We start from the raw sequence: 8,609 nt of genomic DNA, 5'->3' as shown, positions 1-8,609 counted from the left end.
GAAGAAATTGAAAATCTCAGGCAAGTTCTACAAAAAACAAGTGCCCCCAGAAGGCCGCTATATTTAGAGGGTCGGTTCTTTATCTACTTGCTCATTTGCACGGCGGGGAACAATCCTATCAGGAGCTAACCGCGGCCAGCTAGCTAGCTGCCGCCATGTTTTTCCCCACCCCTCAAGGTCTACCCACTCCACCGATACAGTATTGTGTGCTTTATGTTCTAATCTTGTGTAGAAATTAATAGAGATAGTTATATTAATAAATACATAGTTTTATATAACTACTGTGTGGTTCTCCTTTCATTTAGTCATTCAGGAGGTGATATTCTGATAAAACAAGCTGCTTTATATCCCTTCAAGATTAAGCCTGAAGGCTGCTCTCCACAGCTACAACTAGGTTAACTTTCTAAAGGTTATCTTTGGACTTATACATCATAAGGGTCGTGTGGCCTGGTACAAGGTGCCCAATTTAACTAGCAGATAAACAGACAAATCTGTTGGATTGGCATCCCAGAGGTACCAGTAGCATTTTGTTGAGTTGACATTTTAATCGCTGATAGTCAATTTAAGCTCCCTTCAGTGACCATAGGTTATAATGGAGAAATAATCTGTTTTGGCTTCAGAAAAAGGAACATCTTTAAAAACAGGAACTGCTAAAATGATTTGGGATTTGACTAGACACATTCAATCTCATTCTAAATTTAATGCCAAAAATTTAAAAAAATAGTGCAAATGGTTTTTTCATCCAAGTTTTGCGCTGTGGGCCCATTACTTTATGGTACCTTGTAAATATTGTACATGTGAAACTGTTTATAAGTGGTATTACAACGTAAAAGATCTTTTGCAAAAAATGTTTTTGTGCATTATTTCTCGTTATGTGCACTGAGGAGGTACCTTGGGGATATTGTATAGGAAATACTGTGCAGCATGGTTAAATCAACAGCGGGTTGGGCCCTTCCATCATTGTGCTCTCATGGCCTACATCCCTGTACCTTTGTATTTCAACTTCCCAGTTCATTCACCTTTGTGTTCTCTTGGCCCTTAGTCACACAGCTCTCCCTCAAACCACACACCCCTCTTTCCCTCATTGCTCTGTGAACACACCACCACCCTGCTTGTTACTACACACGTGCACCTTAATGTCCTACACACATATCTGACTCCACCCTGTCACATGCATACATCTCACCCTCATTGACACATACACTCACACCTTATATACTCTTTCACAGACACTGCTTCACAAACTACTCTTGCAGTCAAGTGCATGTTCTTCAGTTTCTTAATGTCCCCTTGCTTTTCAACACATGATAATTCCATGGGTACTGCCAAATGAGCACACCCCTCTCTATCATGGCTAAGAACTGCTCAGGGCAGGTATTAGGTTTTAGCTTTTGGAGATATTCGCGCTTAGCGCGAATATCTCCAAAAGTTGGTAATAGGAGATAGCGATGTTCGCGACTGTTTCCAGTAGCTAACATCTTGGCACACCCACTTTGCATGTCATTAGTGATAAATATTACTGACATGCAAAGTGGGGCCCAAGATGGTCGCTATCTCCTACTAGATGTCGCTAACTGGTGTTAGCGACAGCTAGGTAATAGGGAGATAATTTTATCTCCGCTTTCTTAGCTTTTAAAGCCAAAAAAGCGGGGATAAACCCCCTTGATCATATGCCCCTCAGTCTTTGTCAAACCTCTCTTCTCCGTTTAACCCCTTTAACCCCGTAGTCTTTCTAGATTTAAACCACAGAGGCTGTAGTGCAGGGGTTTTAACCTTCTAATTTTTAAGGAGAGGTGAAAAAACTCTAGGAGACAGGCACGCTAAGAAAGACAGTTGGAACTCTCAGAACTCGAAAGTGGTTCAAATCCTACCAGCAGTGGCAGACCTTGCGTCCATACTACTTTCATTCATTCATCAAACACTGTGGCAAGGAAACATCAAGTCAGTCAATGCATTTTTCCACGTTATTAGGCTGGCACTACTCTGAGAGAAGTGATAACCATAAGGGTGCGAGAAGTAGAATAGGGACCATGGTTACCCCTTGCACCACTGAATGATGTTTGTGCTTTTTATCAGTTCTAATATTGCTACATTTAGGAAGAACTGCTGAGTATTATAGCAACCCACTGGTAATGTGAATAAGGATTTTTTATGTTCACAGTTCAGCATTCTTATTGTTCCCTGCCTCAGGAAGATTGTACTTTCTCCCTCTGACCAGTTCCTGCATTTTCTTTATGTTGACAGGGCCAGTGCTTTCATAAAATGGCACTATAAGAATGGAGCTTCTGGGTGGCGGAGCCAAATTACTGATAGAAGGAAGGATGCAATTATACGGCATAAGTGGAGGGCCTTAGCTCAAAAACTTTCCTTAGGGCCTCATTTACAAAATGTTGATGCACAGCAGCATAGCAAGTATTCCTGCAGTGCTGCTATGAGTCAAAATAAAAGGGCAGAAATGCATTGTATCTACAAGATGCTGCACATTCCTGTGCATCTCTCTGGCGCTAGTGCACAAACAGCAGCCATACACCAACTTAGACACCCTGACACCATGGTGGAAGGGTGCCTGCGTTGTAGGGATGATTGTTTATGTGCAAGAAGGGACACCTCCCTGCATATCAAAAATCATTAAAGGCGAGTTGGTCCTCTATGTTTGCTGCGGAATGCAACACACATAGAAAGAGCAACAAACGAGGAGAAACAAAAGTATTCTCCTCTTTGTGCCACCCCTGGGGAGTCATAGGATTCTGATGCATTCCCAGGTTTACAACATTTTGTCAATCTGTGAATGTGTCAGGTTCCATGATGTTGCTTGGGAACACCCGCAGCAGCACCCATGAAACGCCCTTTTCACTCAGAGTAATGAGTAAAATGGTCCCATATTTACAAGGTCATGAAAAGTCATGCAGGGAGACTTTATACAGCCTTGTAAATATGGGCAGGCACTCTGCACCACTCGTGCTTCTAAAATAGTGGTGCACTGGCACCACAATGGGCTTATAAATGAGGCCCTATGTTTCCTGGAGTGAGTGCTAAAAAATCCTTGTATCCTTCCTGCATTCAGCTCTGTGATGCCCACTTAGCTTGGCCACCGTGTACACGGCGCGTAATCCTACATGTACATGTGCACAAAGGTGTTTGCGGCAGTAGGGTTTTTTGTGTGAGTGGATGCATTCTGAATACCACATTTGGCTTGATCATAGGTTCTTCAGATACAATTTTTTTTAACCCCTTCGCTGCGGCGGCTATTCCGCCGCAGCGCTAAGGGGGTGGGGCGGCCGCGCGGCGGCTCCATACTGTGACGGAACCGCTCCGTCACGGCTCGCGGGTGAGCTGTGCTTGTGACGGAACGGTTCCGTCATGAACCCGCCCGCCCATTAAAGCGTCAGCGCAGGCGCAAAATCAGCGCCGCGCAGGTGCGGCGAGCGGGCCGTGCCGGAACCATTCCGTCACAAGCACAGCTCACCCGTGGCTTGTGACGGAGCGGTTCCGTCACAAGCATGGGAGGGGTTAAATAAAACTGTGACGAATATTCTTTACTTGCAAAGCTTTCTTTCCTAAAAGGGAAGACACACGATTAAGATTTCAATGTAGAATCCACAAGAGACTGCAAACATAGGGCCTCCTTTACAAGGCCATTGCGCCACTGGTGCGTTACTTTTTTAACACACCGGCGGCACAGTGTGCCTGCCCATATATACAAGCCACGTAAAGTTACCCATTGTGATTTTTCATGACCTTGTAAATATGAGTTCCTTTCACACATTACTCTGGATGAAAGGGGCATTCCATGGGTGTTGTTGTGGATGTTCCAACGCAACATCCATGCAACTTGACATATGCCTAGATTTACAATGTTTTGAAAAGCTGGGAATGCGTCAGAATCCTATGCCTCACTAGGGAAGGGGTAGGAGTGGTGCAAGAGGCGAAATACTTTTATTTCTCCTCGTTCTTTTCTCTTTCTATGCATGCTGTGCTCTACAGCATGCATAGAAAGAGGACATGTCATCACTGATTGTTTTTGGGCTTCCTGCACAAAAACAATCATCCCCACAATGCAGGCATCCCTGAAAAATGACACACGGGTGCCTGCGCTGGCACATGGCAGCCAATTGTGTGCCAGCGTTGGGGAAAGCACACGCATGCATTGCATTGTTGTCAACACAATGCATCCATATGCTATGAAAATTATGCAGCTCTGCGCAGCAAAATGGTTTGCGCTGCATCATTTTCTTGTAAATGAGGGGCATATTGACCACCCCCAAATTCATGCAGTGAATTAACTATGCCTAAGTGCTTTAAAAGTGTAAAAATCAACAGGAAACTCGCCACTCTTTGCAAATCGTATACCACTTAAAGGCTCATAATTACCAGTTTGAACTTAATAAATTAATATTATTTTTGGAAATTCATTTTTCAAAACAAAAAGTTTTTATTTATTTTGGTCTCTTCAAGAAGTAAACTATTTACATACATTTGTTTGCATAACATTTACCTTCGAGTTGGAAGAACATTGCTATACCTTTTTAAAAATTGTAAAAATCTGTTCTAATTTATTTACATTTTTTTGTGTAATACTTGACTTGCATTAATGGGCGAACAAAATGACATTGGTACGAAGAAAGGCTGTTGCTTCTAGAGATGCTTCAAGAGAAGGTGCATGGAGTGCAATGTTTTTGGAAAAATCGAGTACGTTACAATAATCCCACTGTGTGAGCACTGTACAGATGAACTAGAATGTATGTGCACCTGATAAGTGACTCAATTGAATTTGCACTATTTGGATATACATGCACCTGGCAATTTCTTGATTTGGTTCCAAGAATTACATTCATTATATCCAAGTAAGGTGCTAGCAAGGATTCTGAAAACCTCGTACTTTGCATACCGTTCACAATATTAAAGAATTTAAAAAATGGGTAAATAAATTCATAAACGAGAATGCTACATGGTGCCCATTTAACCATGTGCCAAATGTATCTTTTAAAACTGATACCTCTATTATTGAAGCTAAGAAAATGAAATGGCAAGCTAGTCATTGTTGACTAGGACATGAAAACTACAATTAGATATTCAAAAGCTGCCATCTAGAATAACAGTATAAACAATTTTAGAACATGCATTGGTGTGTGTTTTACATGGAAAACAGGCGCCAGAATTGACATATACTACATAGCATGGCATCTGCTTCACTTAGGATTTACAATGAGAAGACTTCAAATCTGTGTATCCTTCCGCTGAGGTACCATAAGGTGAAATACATGGACAGTAGGAACATGTGGTAACTTGATATATTTAAACCAAGGAGCACTTTGCTAGACTGGCTGCTGAGGTATCCATATTTCTGGTGCCCTGTGGTGTCTTTCTGTATATAAAGGACCCTATATTCATGTTGTCAATCAAATGCTGTTGGAGGTTCCAGACTGTTCGGTTCTTAAACTAATGTTCCCAAGTCAGGCAATGAGCCAGGGACCAGGCACTTTACTCAGGAAGCACCAGGTGTGGGTGAGGACAAGGGAGCACTTTTCTCCTCTACATCTTTGAAAACTTTGGTGTATCGGACATCTGGAAACGGTTTAATTTCTCAGGATTATTGGATGCCATGTGTGAAAAATCACGGATTACGTCCTGGTAGGTCTCGTCACCTGGCTGTCCATACAGTCCTTCAGATTCCCGCATCTCCTCATTCATTCTTGCCACTCGCAACAGGGTTACAATATCAGCATTTGCAGCTTCAAGTGCAGTAGTCAAGGGGCATTTTCCTTCTTCATCTTTGGTGTGCTGATTTGCCCCACGCTTCAGAAATAAGCAGACTTGCCCGGTGTGCCCTAAAACAGTTGCGTGATGCAGGGGTCCTCTGCCATGCAGGTCCATGTGATTAACATTGGCACCATTCTGCAGCAGGAACTCACAAGTGACCAAAGAGCCCCCATGCACAGCCTGAATGAGGGGTGTTGCGTTGTTGTCCTCTGCATTCACCCAGTTAACATCTGCGCCATGTGCCAATGCTTCTGCCATATCAGGAAGGCTTCTCTCATGCGCAGCTCGATAAAGGTACAGCCCTGGATGAAACTTTTTTGAATCCTGAAATACTGAAGAATCTCGCTTCTCGACTTCTAGGACTGGTTGATGCAAACTTTTTGAGGATACAAAAGAGGCAAGAAGTTCTCGAATGCCTTCTGAACTGAAGTGCAATACACTGGCATTGCTTTTCACTGAACTTCTGGCAGATGTTGAGAAGTGATCCTGTGATGCCAGGGACTTCTCAGAACTGCTGAGGTCTTCGTTCTTGCACTGGGAATAAGGCCTTTCCTGTCCATCAGGAGGGTGTGAAGCAACGCAGTCCTGGTTCACAAACCTCTTTTCCATGTACTTTGCTCTGATATATGCCTCCTTTTCCACTCTTGGACTTTCATTGTCTGGCTTCTTTACTCCAAGGGTTTTCAATTTAGCTTCATATATTCGATTAATAACTTGATTTCCCAGTTCACACATCAGCTTTGGTACTTCAGGCTCCCATGTATCTAACGTTAATGACCTTACTTTTGAAATGTGCACACCAAGGCTCCTGTGTATCTCAGAACACTCAATGCACAGGATGATTCCAAGGTTGATGCTGGCCCATTGCGGATCCGCCAGACCACAATCGCAGCAGACCGAGTTTCCAGCGATACACTGGATGCGCTGTAAGGCACTTTCACCTTTAACTGATTTTTCTTGCACATTGCTGCCAGAGTCCAGACTTCCTGTGGAAGGTGGAGATTTCTTATCCAGCTTCTCCGTCTCATCACTCTTTTCTCTATATGTTGCAGCAATGCCGGTTTGGACAGCTTTAATCCATGCCTGTCGCAGCTTTTCTGAGTCAGCCTGTAGCATGCGGCTCTTTGTTGGTGTGACTACTTCAAAGCAGAAACGTCTTTCTATGTCTTCAAAGTGTTTAACTGTGCAGAGCCGTAAATCTTCAAAAACCACTGTGGGGTTATCCTTCATTTTTTTCTGATATACCAGTTGGTTGTTTTGTATTGAGAACCAGCGCCTGTTCCAAGCTTTAAAGGCATTAGAGGCCCTTTTAAAGAGATATCCTTCCACCACAATGCCATTAGCAGTATCAACATTGTATTGAAGTCCGAGATCATCGTTGGTGAAATCCTCCTGCTGAATAGTGGAGTGTTTTTGTTCCATGTCCCTCTTCTGCTTTGCTGCATGCACATCAAGCCGATCCAGCTGTGAACCAAGCTCTTCCATGTGCGGTTCAAGTTCACTGAAGAGATCGTAGCCCTGGTGGAAGAAGCCGAGATGTGCCTTCATGAAGGACAACATCGATTTTAAAATTTCAGACCTCCGCTTTGACTGAAGAACATTGATTTGAAGGACGTTGTCCAAAGCTATGTGCTGGAAGCACTTTCTTTTTGCGATTAAGATGTTTGTTGCCTCCTCCACCTCGTGCAGTTTTGTTCTTTGAACTTGGGCATGTTTAACTAGAGCGTTTTCTTTTTCTTTACTGACCGTATCAAACTGCTTCTTTGCATCTTTGAATTTTGAAAGATCGTCCTGAATAAATATCTGGAGCTGTGTTTGAATGGATCTCTGAGCTTCGTCAAACAGGATTGTGTGATAATTGATCATTTCTTGGAGGCAGTCTGAAAACTTGGTCAAGCTAGACTCAATCACCACATCCTTGCTCGAATACTGTGCCAGGTCCCGCATGCCATTCATAAATTGCTTGTTGGCAGCACAAAAGGCCTTGCCTGCATCAATCATGCCACTACATAGCTTAACAAGCTTATCAAGTTTCACTTCCAGTCCCGTCACATCACCTTCAACCTCATTCAAAGCAGCTCTGAAACGGAGAGAGTCCTTCAAGCACTCCTCGAAATCAACGGCCCCCTTCATGCTGTCGCCTCGGCCCCTCCCGGGCGATCAAGGTGAGGGCAGGAATAAGGAGGCAGCAGCAAGATGAGGGGGTCTGAGCACAGCAGTTGAAGTCTGTCACTCTTCAGCCTGCCTCACCGCTGCGCAGCTCTCAGCCCTCGGCGCTTCCTCCACTTCTGAGCACGGTCCCTGCTGGCAGACACTCCAGTCTCCTAGATACGCACATAGACATAGACAACAGACAACAATGCAAGAGTCTGAGCGTCATAGACACAAAATATAGAATCAGATTGTGGTCCTCAGCAGGGTTCCACCAATGTATTTGCACTATCAGCAACAAGGCAATTTATCATTGGAGGTAGTGGTCTTTGATAATTTTTCTGTACATAGGCAAACCTGTTTTTTTCATTGTCTGGTCACAAAGGTCCATTTTAAAGGAAGGTTTCTGCAAGCACAGACACTCCTGCTCCCCAGAGTCTTTGCCAATAAGGGATACCTGTCTGCTAAACTACTATACTATTGAACGTGTTACAGATAATTTAACACCTCACAGATGCCTTAATTAGGACTGTGGATTCTGTAAAACAAGATGTTTATAATGTCCGAAAATCAATAGATCAATACAGCTCTTGATTGACAGTTTTTACTTTAGGGACATGTATTTTTTTCTTTCACACTTGCTCCATCCGGGGGCCTTGGAAAGAGAAACCATTAAGAGTAAGTGAGGTCTGCAGTCA

At 43.4% G+C, this 8,609-nt stretch overlaps 1 pseudogene; it reads right to left on the bottom strand.

The window, feature by feature from the left end:
• Positions 1-5,532: 5,532 nt before the first annotated feature.
• On the bottom strand, positions 5,533-7,893 carry LOC147727563 (arf-GAP with coiled-coil, ANK repeat and PH domain-containing protein 2 pseudogene; annotated as a pseudogene).
• Positions 7,894-8,609: the final 716 nt, after the last annotated feature.

Source organism: Lissotriton vulgaris, chromosome 3_1 (genome assembly GCF_964263255.1).
Source record: "Lissotriton vulgaris chromosome 3_1, aLisVul1.2, whole genome shotgun sequence".
NCBI lineage: Eukaryota > Metazoa > Chordata > Amphibia > Caudata > Salamandridae > Lissotriton > Lissotriton vulgaris.
Note: the sequence above shows the minus strand (reverse complement) of the source record. Positions and strands in the feature narration are given on the sequence as shown.